This window comes from Malaclemys terrapin, chromosome 7 (assembly GCF_027887155.1).
Source record: "Malaclemys terrapin pileata isolate rMalTer1 chromosome 7, rMalTer1.hap1, whole genome shotgun sequence".
NCBI lineage: Eukaryota > Metazoa > Chordata > Testudines > Emydidae > Malaclemys > Malaclemys terrapin.
This window is the reverse complement of record NC_071511.1, coordinates 11,622,071-11,649,291: the sequence shown is the minus strand read 5'-3', so window position 1 is coordinate 11,649,291 and position 27,221 is coordinate 11,622,071. Positions and strand designations below refer to the sequence as shown.

At 43.3% G+C, this 27,221-nt stretch overlaps 1 long non-coding RNA gene across 1 annotated transcript in view; it reads right to left on the bottom strand.

Annotated features, from left to right (window-relative positions):
* Positions 1–5,182: 5,182 nt before the first annotated feature.
* Positions 5,183–27,221, bottom strand: part of LOC128841129 (uncharacterized) — a 60,863-nt gene continuing 38,824 nt past the window's right edge. Inside the window, exon 3 of the long non-coding RNA XR_008445777.1 lies at positions 5,183–5,482. This is a non-coding gene — a long non-coding RNA (uncharacterized LOC128841129). The remainder of the gene's footprint in view (positions 5,483–27,221) is intronic.

The window sequence follows — 27,221 nt, the reverse complement described above, 5'->3', positions numbered from 1 at the left end:
GCTCTGCACGCTGCACTCTCACCCGGGCTGCAAGGACCTTGCAGCAGCTTCCAGGACCCACAGGGATCCTGCCTTAGACCTGAGCCCCCACTGTGCCACCGACCGGACTTTTAACAGCCCGGTCGGCAGTGCCAAGAGGAGCTGCCAGGGTTCCTTTTTCACCAAGCATTCCAATTGAAAACCCAATGCCTGGCAACCCTACCGCAGCACTGCCCTGATACACTCCTACTGCCCCCACCCCTAGCCCTGGCTTACTCCTTACAAAGAGATTCACAGAAGACAGCCTTATAGCTGTGTTCCACTGGGCCCACGCAGGGAAATTGTCCCTTGGCAGGACTATCAGACCCTCTTTGCATGCTCCAGCCCCTTTATTTACACTACTTAAGAGGGCTGGAGCAGGGAGGAGGATTTTACTTCAAACTTCCATTGCCTTTGTGAGGAGGTTTGAGCCCTGGTTCAGGAAGGTACATACGCGTGTGCAACTTTAAGCAGAGGAGTGATCTCTTTGAAGTCAATCCTGAACCAAGGCCTCGGCGCACAATAAATATAATAGCGGCCAGCTCTTATACAGTGCTTTTCATCAGATCACGAAGCACTTCAGTTTTGTGTTCATCCTCACAAAACAGCACAGCAGGATAGGGGAGTGCTGTTACCACAGATGGGAAACTGAGGCACTGAGAAGCTAAACGACTCGCCCAAAGTCACACAGGCAATCTGTGGTAGTCCCGGGAATTGAACCCAGCTCTTCCAAGTACTAGGCTAGCACCCAAACCACCCTCATTCCACTACTTATCTCACTAGATACTGTCACAGTTCGGGACAACTCAGTCCCACGAGAGGCTATGTCCAGTGGATTACCCATAGTTATATGTTACCACACAACTCTGTATAAGCAAGCACAATAATTCTTAAGGTGAAAGCATTAAAAACAATAAAAAGAACATACATGAATGATAGAAAGCTTACCACAGATCACCACCTTAACTCCAACCTCATGCTCCAGTAGGTTTCAGCCCTTCAAAACCCACTACAGGGTTTTCCCCATAGTTACAAGTTCATAATTATCTTTGCTTCAGAACCAGAACTCAGTCTGGGCAGGTCAGAATGTTTGGTTATACAGCTTGGGCCTTTGATCTCCAACCTCTGGGATCACCCTCTCCTCAGGGCACAGCTTCAAAAGGCTGCATTTTTGCATAACCAGAGGTGGGGAATTTGCATTAACCTCTCGCAGGAAATCCACTTCACATTACTGTCCCAAAAGGCTATTCTTGTCTGGCACAATTTCACTATAGTGCTTTGAACTCCCATGCCTCACATCACATCTTCCCCCTACAGAGATTACATACAATCCCGACCCACAATAATACATAAACTTTGCATTTAGTACAATAAGGTTTTCCAAGGATATTGCAGGAAACTGCCGTATCTGACAGATACATTTTGTGAAGGAAAAGAGATAAACACTGCTTCAGTGGCAAGTGTACCATCCAGTCACGTGTGAAGTAATGTGATGGGAAAATGGAACCATGAAAAAATGTAAAAGCAGCTGTCTCTTGACAAACCTAGCTTTGTGAGTTCAGCAAATGTATAGTCTGTAAACTTGAGTTATTGAGAACATTTCTCTCTAGCATTACCTAAGAGAGTGTAAAACTCTTTGGTTCAAATTCTTCCCCCTCTTGCACCTGTGCAATTCCATCGACTTCATTTACACATGGGCAAACTGCACAGAGAAGTATCCCCAGAGCATACAGTGAATTAATGGCGGAGCCAGGAACCGAAACCTGCAGATCCAGCTCTCAGAACCCTGTTCTAACTACATAATCTCTCCTGGCTGGTTACTTCAGTGCCCACCCATCAGTACAAATGAGTGTAAGAAATAGAAGAAATAAAAATAGAGGAATAATGCCAATTAATATAAACAATCTAAATTAAGAATGAGATAACAAAAGTACTCCAGCGAATGGAAACAGTAAAAGCAGGCTAAGGCGTGTGCTCATGAGAAGAAACAGGAAGAGGCATAAAATAAATGTTTCAATGTGTGTGTGTGTGTGAAATCCTGCTTTTACTATTCAACCTACGATACTTCTATGGCCCCTTATCTGAGCACCTCTTTTAATGTATTTATCTTCACAATTCCCAATAATAATAATATGATCCTCTTTTACAATGGGGGAAAGGAGGTACAGAGAGATTAAGTCTGTGGCAGACTAGGAAAGTGAACCCCCGTCTCCCAAATAAGCCCTCTAACTACTGTGCAATCCTTCCTCTCTTCCCTTCTGAGTGAGTGGACATGGTGGAGAGCATTGGCTGAGGGAGATCCAGAGCCAAACTGTAGACTAATTTGGCTCACAAGGCCCCAATTCTGCATGGGTGTGCTAAGGGAAGAGCGTAGGAGACACCTTGTAATTGCTTACATAATCTTCCCTCCTAGGGTATGTCTACATACCAACTAGACTCCATGGGTCATGGTGTATAATCAGCTGAACATGAGCGTCTAGTGCGACGCTGTGGCCAAAATTGGTAATGTCATCCTTGGATGTATAAAAGGGGACTCGAATAGGAGTAGGGAGGTTATATTTCTTCTGTATTTGGCACTGGTGCAATCACTACGGGAATAATGGGTCCATTTCTAGGATTCACAGTTCAAGAAGGATATTGATAAATTGGAAAGGGTTCAGAGAAGAACCATAAGAATGACTAAAGGACTGGAAAATTTGAGAGACTTTAGGTGTTCAAACTATTTAGCTGAACAAAGAGAAGGTTAAAGGGTGATCAGCACCATTTATAAATAAATACTACATGTGGGGGGGAAAATTGATAATGGGATCTTCAGACAATGTATAACAAGATCCAATGGCTGGAAGTTGAAGCTAGACAAATTCAGACTGGAAATAAGGTGCAAATTTTTAACAATTAGGGTAATTAGCCCCTGGAACAATTTACAAGGATTGTAGTGGAGTATCAATCATTGGCAATTTTTACATGGAGATTAAGTGTTTGTCTAAAAAACATATGTTCTAGTTCAAAGAAGAAATAATTCAGAGAAGTCCTATGGCCTATGCCTGGGATAGTCAATAGGCAGACCCGGGGCCAAATGTGGACGCTTTTGAATGGACCACAAAATATTTTTATTATTATTCTCACTGTTATTATTTTTGTATTATTTTCTCTGGACCTTGACTATCCCTTGACCAAGAAATTTGGACCTTGACAAAAAATAAAATTGATTACCCCAGGCCTATGCTAGTGGTCAGAATACATGATCATAGTGGTCTCTTCTGGCCCTATAATCTATTAATCTCTTTGTCATCTCCCCATCACTTTGCTTTGACCATGATTGTAGCACCTCTTTCCCCCTGGCTTAAAGAACATACTATAGAGCAGGGGTAGGCAACCTATGGCACGCGTGCCAAAGGCGGCACGTGAGCTGATTTTCGGGTGTACTCACACTGCCGGGGTCCTGGCCACCGGTCCAGGGGGCTCTGCATTTTAATTTAATTTTAAATGAAATATTTAAAAACCTTTATTTACTTTACATACAACAATAGATTAGTTCTATACTATAGACTTACAGAAGAGACCTTCTAAAAATGTTACAATGTATTACTGGCATGCGACACCTTAAATTAGAGTGAATAAATGAAGGCTTGGCACACCACGTCTGAAAGGTTGCCGACCCCTGCTATAGAGATTTCCTCTGAGGCAACAGAAAACACAATTCAATCTGTCAGCAAGGGGCACTTGAACATTAGCATGGCCAAGTCAGACATGAAACGCAACATAGCTTTCTATTTCCTAAAAAAAAAAAAGCTTTACATATATTTGTATAATTTTATATTCCTGACAATATTCTAATTTACCAAAGTAAGAAAAACGATCAGTGCTGACAGATTTTCCCAAAAGACTGTACATTGACGTCTATCTTCAGTCCTGTCTCTGCTGCTGTCCTTTTGTTAACATCAGTTTTTGTATTGTCAAAAGCTCTCCCATATAACTCTTGGGAAGAAATTGCTGTAGTTCAGTTTACCGTGTCTTGAATGAATTATTCATAAATGTCATCCGGACTCATGAAAAGTTAAGATATTAGTTCAGAACATCATCACAAATATAATTTTAACACATACTACGCAGCCCTTAACTCCTACACCACAATGCTTTCCCAGTAAGCTATGATGATTCAAGATGAAATGACACTTACAAGACAAGTTAAAAAGCAATAACTTAGGAAGTGTTGCATTTTGAAGATCTCTAAAAACTGGTTGTTTGCTCATTCTTAAAAAGGTTTGTATAGTCTTGGTACAGCATCCTTTCAAAGATGTTTTTGCAGTTCTCCCCAGAATGGTGTGTGTTATCACTTGAATGCACTCAAGTGAATTTTTTCTCTCTGATTACACCACAGGAAAAAAAAACAAGAAGAGATTTTCCTCTAACCACACTCCCTTGCCATTGAAATTTTACACACATTCTCTCCTGTGTACATTAATAAAGTCTTACTTGCGTCCCACCAGCTATTAATAAACTGAATTGCAACACAGTCCTGAATAAGAGATGACAAAAGAGAAAGTTAATAATGGCACTGTTACTAATACAGCAACATATTCTGTTCCCATTGCTGTTTAAATATCAGTCTAATCTATTTTGGGGATGTATGAAGTTTCCCAGACTTCTTTTGTGGCTGTAGAATATCACCAGCAAATGGGCCTGCAAAAGAACTCCTCCTGCAAACAGAAAATCATTAGTAAAAAATGACAACCTGAGAGGGAAAAGACCAGTGATATTGTTAAACAACACCTTGGACATGCTGTCCTCTCCTCCTACACTGAACAAGCTGTCAGGAGAAAGAGCTCTTGCAGAGATGATATGCACTGAAAGACTGGCTGAAGATGTTGCATTTGGAAGGACTCAGCATTATTGTACTATCTGTGCCCAATAAATTCATACCAAGCGAATCTCCTAGCTACAGTAGCTGTGGAAAAGAATAGACAATGCTAAGTGAAGAGTAGACAGTTCATAATTTTTCCAATGCCTTTTCCTTTGCTTGTCCTTTGTGACTTGTGATTTTCTCCCTTATTATAATTTATTAGATAAATGCCTTTAGCAAAGAATTCTTAGTTTGTAAAGCCTCAGTCCACCAAATATGTAGAAGCAGGTTTAACGTTAAGCATGTGAGTCACCCCATTTAATTTAAAATACTTGATTGCGTAAAATTAAACACATACTTAGGTCCTTGGCTGGATTATTGCAAATATTTAGGCCATCGTGTTCTTTATATTTAAGTACTTTATATTTAATATCTGAGAGGTGTTGTTTCAATTTGATAGGCCATGTAGCACCTATGGTATTACGTCTGTTCCTTGATTGGTTGAGCTTAGCGCTTAATATCAGCCTTCTGATGTGGAGAATCAATTTTGAAATTCACTTTCCATGTATATTCTCCATCAGTCTCTGCGTCACCAAACTTTTCTGTTGTTGAGCATGTTTTCTGGAAACCAAACAAAAAAGGCATGAATTTGTGATGGGTAAATATTCATCAACAAATTTTGCTGAACACAAGTAAGCAATATTGGACTATTGGGCAATGATTTAGGGTCAATGGGTCACATTATGGGTATAATTCCATTACTTTAGCTTAAAGCAGATCTGAATTTGGCCCAGTGATTCGAAGGCCCAAGTGTGGTGGCTCAGGCTCAAGCGCTGACCATATGGTGAAGTTAAATTAGGAGCAGTCAGAGAAACTCTCTTGCCCTGTCTCTGTACAATAACTGGGGTTGATCTTCCCTCAATCTGCCTGCCATTGGCTTGCTAACAAAAACAAAATGAAACACCTGTGTACCAGAAATAGAGTTGTTTGAGTGTCAGCACTGACCCATCTGCAGAACATATCATTAGCCAGCTTCTTTTCTTTGGGTGAGCTGGGAGGCAGATTCATTAGAGAGAGAGTCCACAGCATAATTAAAGAAACAATATGTTTTCTCATTTTACTGTTCTCCTTTAATTTCATGTTCCCTTTCAGGCTACAACAGTGGTGCTGAATACAGATAAAGTACTGCATCCTTTAACCCACCCCAGAGTAATTCTCAGGTATTGGATGCAACCTGACATGCACATTGTGAGTACCTTTTCTATATCATCCTGTCTTCTAGGTTGGCCCACTTAGAGGGCAGGTTTTTCAAGCGTGCAATCCCACCCACTCTGTTTTTTCCTGCCACACTCCAGGCCCACTCATACAGTCAAACCTACTTAAATACTACAATGATGGGGCTATTTTAGAATGACAGATAAAAGCCTAAGGAGAATCACACATTGATAATGCAGAAATCAACTATTCTAGGCTGAATCCAAGGAACATGCCTAGTTCAGGATATTTGCATAATCCTTGTATCGTGTGTCTGTGTGGGGGGTTCCACTTGTGTTTTCGACTCTAGTGGCAGATGACTTTGAGATCATGGGGTCTGCAGTCTCCTGTGCTCTGGGAACTGACCGACTCAGAGCATGGGGTATTCAGGATCTGAGCACATATTTTTGAGGACTGCTTCTCTCTCCTATTTGGGACCTGACATAGGATTTCAGGTCCTTCATTCCTTCTCCCCACTCTATCTCCCACACTCTGGGAACCATACTAGAATCACGGAGTAAGTGAGAAGTCCTCAGGCCCTACATTGCTTCTCATGCTACAATAACTGACTTATTTAGGAAATGGTTTGCTTAGGACTTCAGTTTCTCTGTTTCCCATTCTATGGGACCTGACCCACAACATCTATCAGTGGCCATTCTGTACTGTCATTTGCAGGGGCACTACTCCAAGATCACAGTAAGCAGATGCATATTAGAAGCTAGCACCGTATATCCAGTGACATATACTCAACAGAAATGGTCATATCTAAAAATGCAACTGACATGAATGCAGGGAGGTGCAACAAGGAACTGAATGTGGCTTAGAGAAGTTGTATAGTGTTGATAAAGGCATTATTATCCTTAAGTCTTTCATTGGCTGAGATCTGGTTCGTTTGCCGGTGTGCACACAGTGGCATAAGCAAGAAAGTATGAACAAGTAATAGGCACAAATTGGGCAGGAAAGAATGTTAATTTGTGAGATGAAGACACAACATATTCATCCCATCAATTACATCTTAAAATATCTGCCCCAGTGGCCAGTCGCAAAGATTCAGAGCACTTCAGAAAGAGAAGACAGCTTCTAGCTGCTGAATAAAAACATATGTTACATGGATATTTCAGTCAACCTCCAAATTCTAGAGCTATGACTCCCACACAGCAATACTCAAATAATATGATTAATTGGCTGGGATAGCGCTGCTTAGTTGTGATTTAGGGCCTGACCCAATTCTCATGAGCGAGTCAGCGGGAGTCTGTGGCCTGGTGCCGAAGAGGAGGTCCCCTGGGGGGCATGCTCACTGCTACACTCCATCAGGGGATGCGGATCGGCTCGCCACTGTATATGGGGCACAGGAACATGTCCTGCCCTCACTCCATTCCCTTTCCACCCCTCTCCTGCACCCCAGGAGGCACACAGGGGAGGAGTTCCTGTGCTCCAAGTAGGGCAGCGACTGTCAATGTGCCAGGCTCCTAGAGCCTCCCCATTACACACCCCTGGAGCGGTCGGGGATAAACAGGCTCTTCATTCTTACACAGGCTAAACTCTCCCTAAAACAATGGGGCCCTTACTCCATATTTACTCTGCTTTTGCTCAGTCCTTGCACAGCAAAACAGTTATTTGCCCTGCATTAACAAGTGTTTCCTTTTACCTGTTTCTAATGTACTTCCCATAGCTTCAGTCAGGTAAGCCTTTTATTATCTTACTATGGCAGAGTCTGAAAAGCAAGGCTAAGCAGTGTCTACTGCACCCTTCATAGTCTTCAATACCTCAATTACCTCTTCATCTTATAATGCTAAATCAACTTGTCAGCTTAGCTACTTGCTCACACATCTGCCAACTAGCCCAAGTAAAAGCATCCTGCTCTGTCCTCTTAAAGTGTAACATCCGAGTCCTTTATTGCATCTAACATTCCCCCTCATCCAAAGAAGTGCCATAATATTTGGATGTATAAAATACTACCAGAAATTAAGCAATATGTAGAAAGCTACATTTCAAATCTCTGTGCATACATAAAATAGTAGGATGGGTCCAGATTCATGGAAGGGGAAAATAACCAGATATTTCCAGGGTTTGTTTTTTTAGTATTAAGATTTCAGCCAATTTTATTTCAGAAGCATTGCATGGCAGTATGTATTTTCTACTCCCCTCCCTGTTCCCCTTCTTCTAGTCACATGTAAGTTCCACAGAGTCTGGGGCATCTGTATACACACTTTTTACCTTTAGTCTGGTTAGCAGATGCTTGACCCTTTTATGAACAAATGGCTGATAGTTTGCTTTTTTACCTACTTTGGGGATATAATTAAAGTTGGTTTAGTGACAGTTACTCCATTTTTATCTTTCTATATAAATACCCAGCACTTCATTCATGTGTAATTGTGCTGTTATTGATACTACAGCCTATTTTCCATGTGAATAGCCATGAATTTCTGAGGTAGGAGAAAGCAACCAGTAGAATATCAGCAGGATGAAATAAGCACCCAGGAAATTTCCTTTACATGGGCTTTCTTTAATGCCCATTGAAGTCAATACAAATCTTTCCAATGGGCTAGGGTAGAGGTAGGGTTTGGAGACATGGCACACAGAGGCCAGACTGCAAACATGTCCAGCACTCGATGTACATGGGAACGACACAGCACACAGGAAGACAGAAGGAGAGTCTGGGAGGGGAGAGGCAGAGACAGGGCCAGTGGATCCAGAGCCTTGCATATCGGTCATTCTTTCTCTGTGAAGACATGGAGGGGAATAGGATAGAGCCTTCCCCCCTCTCCTTCAAACCACTTCTCAGTTCACCGCCTGACCACTCTAGCTGTTATTCAATTCATTTCTAGATGAGCCAATTTCACTCTGCTCAACTGGTAGAAGAACAAACACTGAAGAGCATGTGCTGTGAGATAGCAAAGGACATTTTGTTAAAGACTAGGACGACTTGGTAACAAATCCGTTTGAGTGCACACAACTGTATGGCAATGAGTCTAGAGAGAGGAAATCCCCATTAAATGTAGCAGGATACTGATGAGAAAAGAGATTTAGATTTATTGTGAACAAATAACCCAAGGTTTAAGGTTATTACACTACTTCAGTGTAAAAGCCTTCCTTGTGCTGCTGGAGGAACCCAATCTCCTGGAAATTAAAGGAGGTTGTATTCCTACCGTACCTATTGATTATGGTATTTTTGTATAGCCTGTTCAGTGCTGGTAACCAGTTAAGCACTCTCCACATGGTACAGAACTGAGCATTCAGATTAATTTCAGACCTCATATTTAAATTATAATACCAAGCTAAGAATGAAGGGCATATTTTCACATAAAGAAGAAACTTCATAGTAAACTAATATACACAATGAAGGAGATCTACAACACTTATATAAGCAAATAGTTTAGATTTCCAAACATTTTGGTTTGGCACTCATAGCACACTTTGTAAGCAATGTACAAACGCTAACTCCATTAATTAACTCTCAAGACACATGTTATATAGGTACATGTTATTATCTCCATTTTACCGTTGGAGAAACTGAGGCAGAGAGGTGACGTGACTTACCCAAGGTCATATTTAGTGACAGATGGAAATTGAATGCAGGACTCTTAGCCCTCTGCTAGCTCCTCAACTCTTTCCACACCATGACCCTCTTTTCCATACCAGTACCACCAGGAGACCCCATTCTGCCGCCAGGACCCTCACCCCATTTTCATCCTCCTTTCCCCTGACACCTGTAAATGACTCTTAGACTGAGAATCCCTGCAGAAAATGATGATATCTCAGAGGGTGTGATTTTAAATTTAAGAATGGGGGAACAAAATCAAGCTTACCAAAAACCGCTATACTTGGATAATAATGTGGATGCAGTAATGGCCAAATCCTCTCAGCCATGCCTGGATTCATGGGCCAGGCACAGGGGGCTCTGTAAAGGGCAGAGTGTGAAACTCTCCAGGCAGGGGATGATTGTAGCTTCTAACATGGCCTCAGGATGGCAGCAGCCTTTGCAGTCTGCACCCCTCTATTTAATTAAAACGCCTCATCCCACCTTCCCAGTGGTTGTGATGGCTACCGTATGCCCACAACCTGTACCGCTCCTCCCTTTCTCCTGCAGGGGAGCTTGGCCTGTAGAGGCAGACAGTGTCTTGTGTGCATAGCCATAAGACCTGCCCTCTCCTACTCTTGCGCTCTTCCTACATAAATGCAAAAGGGCACACACTCAAAGAGCCATGGCACAGGAGCATGAGCTGGGTATTCTATAAGTGTTGTGCAACTTCTGGAATGTTTATCTTCCAAAAGAGATCCACGATATTCTAAGGGCTATGTGCACAACTGCCATGAAAAATAAAAGTAGGCCATCAGGATCAGGGAAACACATCTCCCTTTGCACCGTAGTCTACAAAGGCAATAGAACAAAATGCCACCTTTTGCTTGGCTGTTAATAAGTGCTTTTCAGCACCATGCATTACTTTCCTGTAAAGTAATGATGAGATAATTGCATGCAGTCTTTTTTCCATATTAATTGCCATGCAAACTCTTCAAGAAGGTTTGCTAACTCACAACTCCCACACAGGAAAGCCAAGTTGAAGACACCAGTAGGTGATGCTTGGTGGCCAAGGTAACACCAATCAACAAGAGGTGTCTTAAAGCAATGGGCCGGAAATAGCCTGCTATTTAAAATATACCAGTCATTGCCTGCTATCTGAACACAATGTGCCAGCACTGCTATCTGAAGTTTAAAATACTTTTAGAATTGTAGACACACAAATCAATCAATCACCTGTCATTTGAATTCATAGAGCAACCCCCACGTGAATAGTTCTTTACCAAACACCGGAACACAATCACTAAAGGCTACCACAGACAAACTGGTCTTTAAGATGGATTTAATGTCTGTTAGGGGCTTGGAGAGATTTATTTCAGAAGAATAGAATTAAACAAGTTAGGGTCATATCATGCCAAAAAACCCACAACTTTTCTATGACACTATCAAAATTGCTAGGGTCCTCCTGGAAGGAATGGGTTAAAAATATAATGACGGGCCATTTGTCTATTTCCCTGTATCTAGATTCTTCTATAGTGCCCATCTTTGTGGTATCTAAGTGGTGTCAGTCACACCAGTGCATTCCATTATCCCCCAGGGGGTTGCAGAGATGTAACTGAAGGCAGAATTTGGTCTTCATGTAGGAATGGACAAAACAACGCAGAACGTTTGTACATGAGAAGAGCATAAGAGTTCTGAAAATCTGTTTTCTTATAGGAAACCAAATGAGCCCACTTAGCAAAAGATATGATCTTGGATATAAGAATTACAGGGCAGGATTTAAGATACACTGAAGAATGATTAGCAACCAGAAGTTCAACAAGAGTAGGAGAGACAACACTATTGAAACCAAGGGTGAAATGGATGTGGAAGAGTTGAATAATGTTACAATTATGGTAAGGATAGAAGAACCACAAGAAGGCAGCCAGACATGATACCAGCAGCAAGGAATTCATGAATTAGAAGATTAAGTGACAAAGAAAAGAGTGATAATAGTAGTTGTGCCAGTGTTCAAGACTGGACTCCCAAAACTAAGAGTGCCAGGTATTTTACTGGTGACATAACTAGGAAGAAAACAGGCTGAGACCCCAGTGATGGACCAAGAGAAGACGGTGGAACTCGGAGGTAGTGAACTTTTCATATCCCAAACCTTCATCTCCCTCTCACAGTTTTGGAAATTGCTGGTTTTCATTCACTGATTAAGATCATACCTAAAGGGTTGCATTTTCAAAGGCCAATGGGTGAGCCATGCAAACTGAGAACGCATCTGCTGAACCCACCTAACCCACACTGCATACTTGTGTGCACAATTCGATATTTGCATGATGGCTTATCCAGTGACCAGACTTGCATGTGCAAATGCAGAATTTTCCAGGCATGTACATTTCACATGACTCACCCGTTTATGTGAGCAGGCCTCAGAAATTTGGCCTCTTTCTTTTCTCATTCAGCACGATATTTCACAGCGCCTGCAACTTCTTACAAAATACGTTCACATGGAATATAGTTAACATGGACAAATGACTTTTGATTCAGCAGACAAATGAGTGTTTCAAAGCACTTGAACAGGGAGGAAGATGCCTGTAATTTTGACTCATCTAGCTGACTTTTCTGTGACCCTAATTTGCAATCAACAGTTCTGTGAATTTATAATCACCTCAGACTCTCACTGTGCTAAAACTGTCAGCTAGGTTACAAACCTTTACACATGCAGTGCGTTGCCTTCCAGGTGTTCAGCATGCCAGAAGGCTTGCAATCTGTTCCTGCACACACAGACAAACTGAGAACACTCCAGTGAACCACATCACACAAGAAAGAAGACTCAGAGGGCCAAATTGACTCAAATTTATATTACAATGGCTTGACGATGGAGTTATAGCAGGGATGAATTTGACCCATACAGATTGCAGCAGGTTGCAATGCAATTGTCTCAGTAGAAAGACATGTCTTCACTACCACTAATAATAATGTATCAAACTGTGTAAGAGGAACGAGAGAGGCAAAAACAACAAGGAGTCTGGTGGCACCTTAAAGACTAACAGATTTATTTGGGCATAAGCTTTCGTGGGTAAAAACCTCACTTCTTCAGATGCATAGAGTGAAAGTTACAGATGCAGGCATTATATACTGACACATGGAGAGCAGGGAGTTACTTCGCAAGTGGAGAACCAGTGTTGACAGGGCCAATTCAATCAGGGTGGATGTAGTCCATTCCCAATAATAGATGAGGAGGTGTCAATTCCAGGATAGGAAAAGCTGCTTCTGTAATGAGCCAGCCACTCCCAGTCCCTATTAATGGTGTTAAATTTGCAAATGAATTTTAGTTCTGCTGTTTCTCTTTGAAGTCTGTTTCTGAAGTTTTTTTGTTCAATGATAGTGACTTTTAAATCTGTAATAGAATGACCAGGGAGATTGAAGTGTTCACTTACTGGCTTATGTATGTTACCGTTCCTGATGTCCGATTTGTGTCCATTTATTCTTTTGCGGAGGGACTGTCCAGTTTGGCCAATGTACATGGCAGAGGGGCATTGCTGGCACATGATGGCATTTATAACATTAGTGGATGTGCAGGTGAATGAGCCCTTGATCAAGGGCCAGCAATGCCCCTCTGCCATGTACATTGGCCAAACTGGACAGTCCCTCCCTCCGCAAAAGAATAAATGGATACAAATCGGACATCAGGAATGGTAACATACAGAAGCCAGTAAGTGAACACTTCAATCTCCCTGGTCATTCTATTACAGATTTAAAAGTCACTATCATTGAACAAAAAAACTAAACTTCAGAAACAGACTTCAAAGAGAAACAGCAGAACTAAAATTCATTTGCAAATTCAACACCATTAATCTGGGCTTGAATAGGGACTGGGAGTGGCTGGCTCATTACAGAAGCAGCTTTTCCTATCCTGGAATTGACACCTCCTCATCTATTATTGGGAGTCAAAAAGTTCTGCAAGACAAATCTCCAGGGAATATCTTTAACATGACAATGAATGCATTGCTTGAAACAATATTTTGCTACCTGAATCTAAAGGGAAACACTTTATTGTTGATGGGGTCCAGCATTACGGAATATAAAGAACTTAAGCTGTCAACTTAACGCACAGTATTTATTTGAATTAAATCACATTAGAAAGTCCCCTTATTATTTAAATGGAATTGACTGCTGAAATTAGAAGTTACGGGTTGGAGCAGATGTAGGGTGATCATATTTCCCTCTGCTGAATATGGGACACCTGGTAAAATTACTCGTATTCAAGTGAGTTCAATGGCAATCAACCAGGACTATGCAGTACAAACGTTCAAATTAACATCAAGTTGACTGAGCCCCTGTTAAAAAGAAATACTGCCTAGTTGGATTCATTTATTTACCTTTGTATCTTTAAGGCATTAGGGTTCACACAGGGAGGGGTAACACACACACCCTACACCACCACCCCCCCACACACACACACACTAGGAGAGGTGACAAACATACACTCCCGTACACCTCTCTCACACAGATATTGTGACCAACCGACCCTCCCCTCCCTGCCAGGCATTCTCCACCCTCCATGGCTGGCTGGGCCCCCAGGGAATGCAGGGTCACATGTGTCCCTCTCCCCCCCCGATTTCTGCCAGGGTTCACACCAGAATGTGGCCAGCAGCAGCCTTTCGACATTGTGTAGGAGGGACGGGATAGGAACTGCTACCAGCCACCATGGAGTAGGGGAGGGGAGGGGACGGGACGGGATGGATGACCTGGCCCGTGTCTTTGCAGAGCTCATCTTTCCCCACCCCTCGTAGCTGGAAGCAGCTAGTCTCTTCCTGCCCGCACAGTGTCGAAAGGCAGCTAACACCCCCAGGCTGCTGCTGGCCACCAACATAACCCAGCTGCTTCCTGTCCCTGGCTACAGCGCGGGCAGGAAGGGGTTAAGCCCTAAGGATGCATTGTGCACCAGGGCCCAGGGAACCTAACTGTAGGGGCTTCAGCGAACCCAGCCAGAGAGGTGGATCAGCAGGGCAGGGTGCCTAGGGGACAGAGCAACCCCGGGCTCCCTGGGGGCAAGACCCAGGATGGGCGCTGTGTGTGTGAAGAGGGTGCTAAGCCCCTGCCCCAGAGGCTGATGTAGAGCCTGCAGGTTTGCAGCAGGAAATACACTGGAAATCGCTTTCCCCCCTCCCTTACTCCAGAGCTTAGCTGAGGGGCAGAGAGGCTTCCCCGTGCCAGCACTGTGCAGATCTTTGAAACATGCAGGGCTCGGATCCTCCTGGCCAGCGCCCCAGGCCAGAGGGTCTTGGGCTCTGCCAGGGCACCAGCCCAGCCAGAGGCAGTAGGGGAAGGAAGGAGCCTGTGGGCCAAGCTATTGGTGAGCTAAGCGCTCCAACCAGGGGCTGGTTCTCCACTTCCTATGCCCCTCTCCTCATCAAACCCCCTACACACATACTCATTATCTGATCTAATCTTCTGTCCAGTGTCTGTTCTCTTATCAAACCTACTTTGTCAGCAGTTGCACATAAGAAGTTCTCTGTTGTAGGATAAAATCTGAAAGGAAAGTATAACTGCTGACAGAAGATATTCTTCATCTAACCATTGACCATAAACTTTCAGTTCTGTTGAATAATGGATAAAAATTACCGTAAATCCTAAATAATTTCTTTTAGGAAACTACCTGTTGCACCAGATCTACTCAAAATTAATCTCTTCCCATTTTTATGTAGACAGAGAACATTAAAAAAAAAAGAGAGAGAGATCAGTCAACAAAAAATAGACTATCGGGGATATATTTCTGCTACAGTTCAGTTAAGTGCTGGTCAGGAAATTGTTTTTTTTCCTGTGAAAAATGTTGCTGAAAACTCTTCATTTTTGTCCAAACTTGTCTTTGAAATTTTGGGGGGTCAAAAAAATGTGTCAGAAACCTGACAACCAATTTATTTTTTCAGCAGCTGAAAACTGTAAATCTGACCAAACTGAAGTTTTTATGAAGATTCCTGTTTTGTCAATAAGCCATTTTCCATCCAAAAATGTCTCAGAATTTTCTCCCGTTCTAACTCAATTAAAAGAAACAAAGTCTACACAGAAAATTCAGTGCTGATAGAAAAAAAATCCTATATGAAATATCACATGGACAGATCACTTATTTTAGAGAAAAACAAATGTATGCCCCATTTTAAACCCATTTCATCGTGCAACTTTCAATATGGAGCCACAGATAACCTCTCCATAATATTCAAAACAAATCAGATTCAAAAGTCATTCAGCTTAATTACAACTTAATTTCTTCAAAATGTAGCCCATGCATGAGATTGCAATATTTTAAGCACATTAAAAGTTTGGCACGTGTGTTATTGTATTAAGACAATTCAAGACAAAAAAACTGACAGCAGAATACTAAACTCATTAAAGGGCTCACTTTTAAATTAATTTTAACTCAAACTAGTTACATTCTCAAAGAGTAAGTATGTTTGGGGAGGATACTCTGTATTCATCATACATCACAGAGGAGATATCCCTGCTGTAAGTGCAAATCTCAACACCACTTTGGTTGTATATTACAGATCAGGGGTCGGCAACCTTTCAGAAGTGGTGTGCCGAGTCTTTATTTATTGACTCGAATTTAAGGTTTCATGTGCCAGTAATACATTTTAACATTTTTAGAAGGTCTCTTTCTATAAGTCTATAACATATAACTGAACTATTGTTGTATGTAAAGTAAATAAGGTTTTTAAAATGTTTAAGAAGCTTCATTTAAAATTAAATTAAAATGCAGAGCCGCCCGGACCGGTGGCCAGGACCTGGGCAGTGTGAGTGCCACTGAAAATCAGCTCGCGTGCCGCCTTCGGCACCCGTGCCATAGGTTGCCTACCCCGGTACAGATTTATATTTAGAGTTCCCATAATTAAACCACGAGCTTTCCCATACAGTAGACAAATCACGGTATTTAGTAAGCACTAGGTTGTGCCCTTGATTGCAATGAGGGGACTCACTGCAGCGAGTGTTCTTAATATGAATTCTAGCTGACTCAGCCAGAATTATTCTTGGTGGCTTCTGGGCAGTGCACACCAGGAGCGATAGCCTAATCTGGCCCCTTTATGACAGTAAAAGGGCCAGAGTGGCATAAACAGCCCCTAAAAGTACTAGTTGTGGATGAGAGAGGCGCTGTGCAAAACATCCATAATGCTGCCTTCAGAGGCCCCATCACATTGGTGTAGGGAATGTATTGCAGGCTAGGTTGCAGCACCACAGAGATTCTGGTAGTGCTGCAGCCTATAGGACAGTCTGGGGAGACTGATGTAACTCAGAGAGACCCTCAGGGTTGTCTAAGTTACACCAGAGGCCTTTCTAGACCCTGAAGCAGCCCAGAATCAAAAAGCCACAATAGCAGTTTAAAGCCACTTTAGTCCCTCTCCTCCTAGACCAGTGTCCTCAACCTTTTTTGGCTGGCGGGCGCCAGACGACGAGCCACGGAGGACTGTGGAGGTGGACGAGCATCTGCCAAAATGCCGCTGATAATTGGCAACGTCAATAGGCGTCACTGCCGAAATGCCGCCGACAAGCAGCGTCATCCAGTGGCGTCACTGCCAAAATGCCACTGAAAATCGGCAGCATTTCGGCGGCGACGCCTCTGGATGACGCTGCTTCTCGGTGGCATTTCGGCGGATGCTCGTCTGCCGTCCAGTACGTGGGCACACTTAGATGTCCCGGCGGGTGCCATGGCACTCGCGGGCACCGCGTTGGGGACCCCTGTCCTAGACCATGAGTTCTGTGCTGCACCTCTTAGAGACTCAGCAAGAACGTCACCATAGGAGGCAGCTACACCCCCTTCATCCCATCTGCAGTATTGACAATTGTCACTGGCAGTGTTTTAAATTGAATTCGAGACGGACATATGAAAGAGTGCCTCGAAGGGCCAGGGACAATATGCACGCAAATAGATACTACTCTGTAAAGTCGATTCCTTAGCTTGTCCCAGAGATGAACAGCACCTAGGTACTGGTGAGAGATGCTGTGTAAATGAATAAATAATACAAATAATTAACAAGGCACAATATTTCGTGAATGGCCAGATGGTGAATTTGTGCTGTGCAGCGGAACTAAACAAGCCATGTACAATATCCTCATGATTAAGTTACAGAACAATCCAGGGCATAGGAGAGAGAAGGGAGGATATGGTGATAGAAGGCAGCAGCTGAGGCACATGGAGAATTTGTGGTGAGGGCAAATGAAGAAATCATTTTTCAAGAGGAAAACTAACTAGAGATTATTTCTCTTCTCCTAATTTACAGATACAGCATCTGATCCTTCTCCCATTGAAGTGGTGCTGACAAGAGCTGGACAGACCAATAAGATTTTATTGGATTTATTCCCCACATTAGAATGTTTTATGTTTTCTTAAATGAACAAGTGAGAATCTCAGTAATATTCTAATATTGTTCATCTCATCTTATGAAAATCTCGGGGGGGGCGGAGTTTGAAGGTAATAACTTCTAATAACATAATTGTATTTAATAATGGATAATTTGGTGAGCAATAGGCTGTACTTTTAAAAAAACAGATTTCAAATGTCCTCATTAAGATAATATGGTGATGGGATCAATAGATAAATGCAAAGTAAACATGACAAACATTAGTTCTAAAAAAAGAAGAACAGGGGTACTTGTGGCACCTTAGAGACTAACAAATTTATTAGAGCATAAGCTTTCGTGGACTACAGCCCACTTCTTCGGATGCATATAGAATGGAACATATATTAGTGCTCTGATGGGGCCCAATTTGTATTTAAACATGAACTGAACATGACAAAACAGTTTTAGGTATGAAAGTGAAAAGTGCTACAGAAAAGTGCTACAGAAATACTATTATAAATGAACAACCACAAAAATAATGAACACATTCCAGCTCTATAAAGATTTGGATATGGGAAAGAATTCTAGCAACATCATTACCAGGAAGATAGCAGGAAATAAGCAGGAAGAACTAGAAATACTAGTTAATAAAACACAACTATGACATAGCTGTCATATCAGAGACTTGGTGGGATAATACAATTACTTGAATATTGGTATAGAAGGGTACAGCTTGCTCAGGAAGGACAGGCAGGGAAAAAAGGGAGGAAGTGTTGCCTTATATATCAAAAATGTGTACACTTGGACTGAGGTTGAGATGGAAATAGGAGACAGACTTGTTGAAAGTCTCTGGGTAAGGATAAAAAGAGGTAAAAAAATAAGGGTGATGTCCGAATGGGATCAACTACGGACCACCTAACCAGGAAGAAGAGGCGAAGGAGGCTTTTTTAAAACAACTATCAAAATCATCCAAAGCACAGGACTTGGTGGTGATGGGGGACTTCAACTACCCGGGCTTCTGTTGGCAAAATAACACAGCAGGGCAGAGATTATCCAACAAGTTCTTGGAATGTATTGGAGACCATTTTTTATTTCAGAAGGTGGAGAAAGCTACAAGGAGGAAGGGGGGAAATTGTTCTTGTTAACCTCTGAGGATAGTACAAGAAGCAATGGGTTTAAATTTCAGCGAGGTCAGTTTAGGTTGGACACTAGGAAAAACTTCCTAACTGTCAGGGTAGTTAACTGGTGAAATAAATTCCCTAGGAAGGTTGTGGAGTCTCCATCATTGGAGATTTTTAAGAGCTGGTTAGACAAACACCTGCCAGGGATGGCCTAGATAATACTTAGTCCTGCCTTAAGTGCAGGGGACTGAATTAGAAGACTATTTGAGGTCCCTTCCAGTTATATGATGAGTCCTGTGCAGTCTCACTATTTCAGAAATGCAACCCCCATTTTATTTTATAAGCATCTGGGCTTGATTCACACCCTGTAGCCGAGAGTATGAAAATGCCTCAAGACAAGTAAGGAAAGCTACATTGCAGGGAAGGATTCACTCCCAGTAAGGGAAATGTGTAATCTGCACCGCTGCCCTCTGGTGGTGATTCCAGAGGGAGAGGACACTGGAGCAGCAGGATAGGACTCCACAGAGCATCCTTCAGTTGCCCTGGCTAACCCACCTAGACAGCCAGCACCACCATATATTTTTGGGGTCAGTTGACCAGCTCTGACCTGAGGTATATTGGGCACCCTACACTTACAAGCCACTTCACCTCACTCTCATAATCTGGTGTGCTCCCTGCTGCTCTTGGATTTCAATGTAATTCTACCGATCCTGGTTTATTATGCTTTCAGTTAAAGTAAAACAGATATTATTTCAAGCAACCCAGACTCAGTCGCATTCATTCATTAGAAGTCATTTGTATCAGTACAATATGAGTCCTGTTCCTATTAAAGGAAATGGAAGTTTTGCCTTTCTTAAATTAAATGTGACATGCATTCTTGATCATTGGTTTAATAAATTCACTGCTTAGGACACTAGGTGGCAATGGTTTCTTGGTCTACAATATGTAAGAAGAAAGCACTGGCTGTTTTACAATAAAAAGGTACTGTGCTAGAAAAGTGAGTATATTCCAGGGTATTCTTCTTCAACATTTGGCTACTGCCTGCCAGGCCTGCTGAGGTTCTGCCAGCCACATTGTTAAAGCACAGATGTAATTCTGCATGAACTGCTTCCGGTTGTCACTGCTCCTGGTTAAGCATAGCCAACATGGTACAATTAAAATGAGATCTGAATAATTATTTAAGATGGCCAACAATTATTTAAGATCCCATGCCATTAACACAAAGACCACATGAACAGGCTTTAAAATTACAACATGGTGCACACAAGCCCAGAAACAAAGAAACATCTGAAGTCACTTATGAATGTTTTTTCACTTAGGGGAATTTTTTTTTTTTTTTTTTTTTTTTTTTTTTTGCTGCAGGAGACATGGTTGGTACCTTTTCCTCCCCATTCCCTTGTAATTTCTGTAGAGTGACCACTATATTTGATATGTTTTTGTGACTATTAGTAGATAATTTTTCTATATTTGATGTGTTTTGGGGAATAAAGCACCATGCTTTCAGTGACTTATTTAAATGCATGTGGCAGGGCCAAGCAGAGGATTCGGGGGCCTGGGGCAAAGCAATTTCGGGGGCCCCTTCCATACAAAATAGTTGCAATACTATAAAATACTATATTCTCTTGGGGGCCCCTGCGGGGCCCGGGGCCAATTGCCCCACCTCCCCCCCACCCCACCCCCCACGCAGCCCTGGCATGTGGTTAACTCCCCTCCCACTCATCACAGGCCAATCTCTGGCAGATCTATGCTTTTGTCCCCCAAATAATAATGCTTTGCACTTTTAGGGCCTGATCCAACATCCATTGAAGTCAATGGAAAAGAGTCCAGTGCATGGTGGATAAGGCTCTCATAGAAATTTCTATCAAAAGATTTCAAAGCATATTACAAACATTAATGGATAAAGCCACCTCACAGCACACCTGTGAGGTTGGTAACTATTATACCCATTTTATAGACCAAGGAACTTGAAGCACCTAAAGTCTTACAGGAAGTGTGTTGAAAAGCTGATAAAAGAAGCCAGTTCTTTCCTAGAAAAGCAAGCCAGAGAGTTTCTTTCACTGCCATAGTTGTCTCACTGTAAAATCTTAAGTGGGGACAGGGTAGTAGTGTTTCCCACTTGGTATATAAGCAAGGTCAGCACTATGCTTCATACTTATGCTTGACTTTAGTTAATTTATCTCAGGGTAAAACTACAGTGAGCATCTCCACTCTGTTTTTACAGCAGAATAGCTCACACACATTAGTTATCCTATAGGGAAAACACCCCTTTTTTCGCAATAAAGACAAAGCCTTAGTCTTACCCACAGGGTCCCCTCCTCTGTCATGGTATAAAACTGCATGTCATCCTAGTGTCCCTCAGGGGTGGGGCAGACAGGCGTCTATTGGAGGGCGGGTACACTAATCTGTGCCCACGTCCCAACCTAATATTGTGGACACTGCCCTCTGCCTGCTTTCTATTCTTCTGCAGCAGACACCATGCTCCCAGCTTCATCTCTAACCACGGTAAGGCAGTAAAAATTCCCTATCAAAGGGAAACTCCAGGCCCCAGCTGGGGTTTTACAGCACAGATTGCTGCAAAGTGTTGGGGCAAAAATGGTAAGAGCAACACTTTAAATGATTTTTTCCAGAAGCACCCCAAAGACAGAGGCCAGGAAAAGACGTGAGCTGGACTGAACACCCAATCCTGTTCTTGTTGGAGTAAATCTTTGATTGGGAACAGGAACCAGTGTCATGTTTCCAAAGAACCCTCATGGATGTGACTGAGAACCCCAGGAAAGCCAGTGGGAACCACGCTGCTAAACTATAGCACACAGAGTCCTAAATTTGCATGCATTATAAGGAAGGAGTGCGGAGTAGCTCCCAGCACAGTATGGGTTTAGTAACAGGCAAGAGATGGGAGACGGAACATCAAATGATAGTGTTCACTAAACAAGCCACCAAGGAGTGAGGAATTCAGACTTCAATCCATTTGATTTTAGCGACTGACTGTGAATTAACACTGAGTATTTCATTACCTTCTCAATTGAAACTCTGCCTCCACTCCCCATGCCTAAGGCCCCCATACAGCAAGCCATCATATTTAGGACAGCACATGAGCAAACGTGTAAATATTTTGCCAGGTGCTGTTGACAGGAAGAACGGCCAGTTTCAAATAGCTAAGGGTCTCTCTTAAAACTAATAACCACCATTCATAGAGTCATAGACTTTAAGGTCAGAAGGGACCATTATGATCATCTAGTCTGACCTCCTGCACAACGCAGGCCACAGAATCTCACCCACCCACTCCTGTAACAAACCCCTGACCTATGTCTGAGCTATTAAAGTCCTCAAATCATGGTTTAAAGATTTCAAGGTGCAGAGAATCCTCCAGCAAGTGACCCTTGCCCCACGCTGCAGAGGAAGGTGAAAAACTCCCAGGGCCTCTGCCAATCTGCCCTGGAGGAAAATTCCTTCCCGACCCCAAATATGAGGATCAGCTAAACCCTGAGCATGTGGGCAAGACTCACCAGCGAGACACCCAGGAAAGAACTCTCTGTAGTAACTCAGATCCCACCCCATCTAACATCCCGTCACCGGCCATTGGGCATATTTACCGCTAATAGTTAAAGATCAATTAATTGCCAAAATTAGGCTATCCCGTCATACCATCCCCTCCATAAACTTATCAAGCTTAGTCTTGAAGCCAGATAGGTCTTTTTCCCCCCACTGCTCCCCTTGGAAGGCTGTTCCAGAACTTCACTCCTCTGATGGTTAGAAACCTTCATCTAATTTCAAGTCTAAACTTCCTGATGGCCAGTTTATATCCATTTGTTCTTGTGTCCCCATTGGTACTGAGCTTAAATAGTTCCTCTCCCTCCCTGGTATTTATCCCTCTGACATATTTATAGAGAGCAATCATATCTCCCCTCAGCCTTCTTTTGGTTAGGCTAAACAAGCCAAGCTCTGAGTCTCCTTTCATAAGACAGGTTTTCCATTCCTCGGATCATTCTAATCAGGGCCGGCTCTGGCTTTTTTTGCCTCCCCAGGCAAAAAAGCCTCCCGCCGCCCCCCACTGGGGAGCGTGGCAAGGGAGGGCGCCGAGCCGTGGCCCCGCTCTCCCTGACCGGCCGGATCGCCGGGAGGAGGGCGGCGAGGCTGGCCGCGGGCCCGCTCTTCCTGGCCGGCTGGAGCACCGGGGGGAGGGCGGCGAGCCCGGCCGTGGCCCCGCTCTCCCCGACCGGCCAGGGCGCCGGGAGGAGGGCGGCGAGCCCACCGCGGCCCTGCTCTTCCCTGGTGAGCGCCGCCCCCCCTCCAGATGCCACCCGAAGCACATGCTTGGAGGGCTGGTGCCTGGAGCCGGCCCTGATTCTAGTAGCCCTTCTCTGTACCTGTTCCAGTTTGAAGAGCCCTTCTCTGTACCTGTTCATCCTTCTTAAACATGGGAGACCAGAACTGCACACAGTATTCCAGATGAGGTCTCACGAGTGCCCTGTATAAAGGTACTAACACCTCCTTATCTCTACTGGAAATACCTCGCCTGAGGCATCCCAAGACTGCATTAGCTTTTTTCACGGCCATATCACATTGGCGGCTCATAGTCATCCTGTGATCAACCAATACACCGAGATCCTTCTCCTCCTCTGTTACTTCTAACTGATGAGTCCTCAGCTTATAACAAAAAATTTTGTTATTAATCCCTAAATGCATGACCTTGCACTTTTCACTATTAAATTTCATCCTAGTACTATTACTCCAGTTTACAAGGTCATCCAGATCTTCCTGTATGATATCCCGGTCCTTCTCTGTATTGGCAATACCTCCCAGCTTTGTGTCAACTGGCAAACTTTATTAGCACACTCCCACTTTTTGTGCCAATTTCAGTAATAAAAAGATTAAATAAGATTGGTCCCTAAACTGATTCCTGAGGAACTCCACTAGTAACCTCTCTCCAGCCTGACAGTTCACCTTTCAGGATGACCCATTGTAGTCTCCCCTTTAACCAGTTCTGAATTCTATAGATTCTAACAGCATGAGAGAAAAACTCTCTCTCTCTCTGCTGCTGCAAGTTACCCCATGCTCTGGTAAGCCTCTGAGAATCTGGTAGCAAACCAGACACAATGCTTAGAGACCAACGATGGGAAAAGGCTTCTAATGCAAACATTCAGGAGAGACTGCTGCTTCAGCCTAATTTTAGACTAGAAAAATGCTAGTGTTCTAGTATTGCAAATTGAGTCAGTTATAAATAATGTAAAAATGCTTGCTGTGAGAGATACTGTATGCCGTTGCCAGCAGTGATTCTCAGAAAACAAGAAATCAGGATGCTGATAAGCTGATTACAACTTAATTTTCCTAAAAAGGCCTTATTGCTGCATATCAGCAAAAGCCCTGGTGAAAGCACACACGGTTTTACTGAAATCAGCAGTACTTGCTCCCAGACTGACTCTGGCCCATTGACATAAATTAATGTTCTCAATAATGCTGTGGATTTTATCGGACATCGTCATACTTGTTACCAATCCCAGAGATATAAATATTCGGGTATCTAAATTGCATCATGTGCCTGGAGAAGGCACAGAATTATTTCAACAAGTTTCTTCCCACAATGCTCATCAAGGAGAGGAAGCACTGATCTGATTCAGGATAGTAGGGAAGTAGTGAAAACTGCAATGGGTCTGTCATGGGGTGGCTGCCTGCCCCTCACTGGCAGAAAAGGGATTAAATGCAGCCTTTGGGAGGCTACGCAGGAGACAGCCAGATAGGGGCTGCAAGGAGCAGCCAATAAGGGCCTGCTGGCCCATATAAGAAGGGCTGCAGAGCAGGTTCAGTGACCCTTGAACTCAAGTAGAGAGGACTGGCTTCCTTTCAACCAGTACGAAGCTAGCACCCTGGACAGAGCAGTGTTGGGCAGGAACAGGGAAGTGAGAGAGGGCTCCTGGCTGGCCGCTAAGCCCAACATGCTGAGACAAGGACAAAGAGGGTGCAGGGAAGTGGCCCATGGAGATACAGAAGAGTCAGAGGGAACGCAGCAAGTTGCGGCCATCTACAGGGTCTCTGGGCCAGGACCTGGAGTAGTGGGTGGGCCGTGGTTCCACCCCCCCCAATCCTCTTCCTCGCTACTGAGGAAGTAGCCAGACAATTGGCTGTGGCTGACATTGCAAGAAGTGGCTGGACAGTGGACTGCAGGTCCCCGGAAGTGGGGAGCACAGAGTGCGGCACAACCAGAGGGCTGTGTCCTGAAAAGGATGCTGCAGTCCTTGGAGTGACGTGGGTCCTGGAGCAGAGACACAACCAGAAGAGGGTGCAGAGCTAATTGCCGAGAGGCGCCGCGGTGGTGAGTCAAACCCCATCACAATGTCAAAGGTCAAAGTCTGAATAGTCAACAAGCTCTCCACCTACCTCCATCCCCAGAGATAAGTCAGCAATAGCAGCACAGGTCATCTTCCTTGAGTGAAAAGGGATCAGATAAGCTATGTACTTTGTTTATTCATTCAACCTACAGCACCTATTGCACTGGTGCCCATATGCTGCGATATAAAATATTAAAAACATACACATGAAACAACACTTCTCTTCAGGCTCAGCCCTGAATTCCCTTCTTACATAGCAAGGTAACGGAACTACTCACATGAGTGAAGCGAGCAGGATTTGGCCCACAGAGATTAGCACAGAAATTAGCACTGTAAACCCAGTATAGGCCCCATCAGATTCTCAGTCAAATTTAAACCAATGCTAAACTGAATAAATATGTCTTACAATGGGAAAGTCCAGCATCCAGGCTGAAATATAATTTCCTAAGTAACAATTTCCAGAATTATGGCCTGATTCTGTAAGGAACTGAGCACCCTCAACTCCCATGGAGAGTTTAACACTCCAAGAACTGAACCCTTGAAATGCTGAAATGGTTGAATCATGATTATGGGACGCACAAGTCCCAAAAGGACTACAGCAAAATAAGTGGTAAGGAGTGAGCAGCCGCTCTTGTACAATAGATCAGCTGGCTGGTAGCCAAGTGGCGCTAGGACAGTAGGTAGCAAGATCTTCCTAGAACTACAGTCTTAAATGGTCTAGCACAATGCTTAAGACGAGAGTTTTATAAAATGGATGGAAATTAAATACATTAACAAAAGTGAAACTTTTGTGGGCTTGTTCAGCCAATACTCAATGAATGCTTCTATCTTGGATACTTATATGACCCACATTACCAAAGGATCTGACCACTCGCAATCTTATCCTCATAACACACCTGGGAGGTAGGGAAGTGCAGTTATCACCATTTTACAGATGGGGAACAGAAAGACTAAGTGACTTGCCTCAAAAAAATATCACATAGGAAGACAGTGGCTCAGCAGGTAATTGACTCCAAGTTTTCTGAATCCCAGGCTAGTGCCCTAACCACTGTACCAACCTTCCTCTCAAGTAGCCAGCATCTTTTTTGTGCTTTCACCAATGAGGACACATGGCTAAAGTCCATCCAGAGCTGGGGAGAAAAGGAAAGGAACGACTATCCGAGAAGTTCTGGAGTAACAGTGTGCGGTACAGCTAAGTCCAAGATGGCTATTTTCTTAAAAATGTCTGATAGTTTAAAAGTTTTACCCTCTTGTCACACTCCTGAAGGAAGACATATAAATGCCTTTAAACTGGAAGTTCTACTACCTATAGCTAGTTTCCCTTGGTACCTTTTGGAAGCCCATGCATCATGCTGTTTTTAACTAGGAGTTTGTTACTTCAGCCTTTAATGGTTCCTTTGTGAAAATACCAAATTACTGCAACAGAACACAAACCGTTTTCAATTATTATAGCTACAGTTAACTCACTCCACACCTCAGAAATACTAATCAGGCAGTCAAGTATCAGAGGGGTAGCCGTGTTAGTCTGAATCTGTAAAAAGCAACAGCGGGTCTTGTGGCACCTTTGAGACTAACAGAAGTATTGGGAGCATAAGCTTTCGTGGGTAAGAACCTCACTTCTTCAGATGCAAGACTTCTTCCCTTGCATCTGAAGAAGTGAGGTTCTTATCCACAAAAGCTTATGCTCCCAATACTTCTGTTAGTCTCAAAGGTGCCACAAGACCCGCTGTTGCCTTTAATCAGGCAGTGAATGCTATGTGCTCATAAAGGCAAGCAGCGAAGAGAAGAGTAGAGACGTAGTGCAGGCAAATTAAG